General features: G+C 33.7%; 2 protein-coding genes across 2 annotated transcripts in view; both read right to left on the bottom strand.

The window, feature by feature from the left end:
* The window catches only part of tpcn2 (two pore segment channel 2), a 224,090-nt gene that overhangs the window by 133,645 nt on the left and 89,801 nt on the right, over nucleotides 1–644 (bottom strand). The window lies entirely within an intron of this gene.
* Nucleotides 1–644, bottom strand: part of pcsk6 (proprotein convertase subtilisin/kexin type 6) — a 23,351-nt gene that overhangs the window by 500 nt on the left and 22,207 nt on the right. The gene's annotated exons all lie outside the window — the stretch shown is intronic.

Here is a 644-nt window from a genome sequence, read left to right as displayed (position 1 = left end):
AAACAATTCTATGATATATATTAGAGATGTTCCAATACAATTATTTCCTTCCTGATACCGATTCCGATACCTTGCACATTGGCTGATACCAGTGCAAAAAAAAGAAAATTTACAGTATACGTATATGTATATGTGTGTGTGTGTGTATGTGTGTTTTACAGCTGTATAACCCTGTACAGATGTGATATGGTTTCTATCATTGTTGAATGGCCTGGCTCAGGTTAAACTCTTTGTGAAATATGAACAAATACAGACAGAGAAGGAATGCAATACAACTTTCTTTGATTATCTAGTTTGACAGTCAGTCATATTGAAAAACTAATATCAATGAATTCCTTTAAGGTAGATTGTTTTTAGGGCTTTTCGTTGCATAGTTTCACAAACTCACCGATAGCAATACCAGCTTTTTAGGAGGTATCAGAGGCATTTCAGATACTGAAATCGGTACAACTGTAATATACTGTATGTTATTATTTCTTCCTTATTTTTTAGGAAATATGTAAGTAGTCGTATTAGAGGACGTGAAACAATCAGAAAATATAAAAATGTACAGCTGCCCTTGACGCGTCATCAGAGCAGAGCTAAACAGTGACAGAAATAAAGAGGGAATGGTTGGACATTACATAGTTGCTAAAAAAAAAAAA

The sequence above is a fragment of the Etheostoma spectabile genome, chromosome 15 (assembly GCF_008692095.1).
Source record: "Etheostoma spectabile isolate EspeVRDwgs_2016 chromosome 15, UIUC_Espe_1.0, whole genome shotgun sequence".
Taxonomy (NCBI): domain Eukaryota; kingdom Metazoa; phylum Chordata; class Actinopteri; order Perciformes; family Percidae; genus Etheostoma; species Etheostoma spectabile.
Note: the sequence above shows the minus strand (reverse complement) of the source record. Positions and strands in the feature narration are given on the sequence as shown.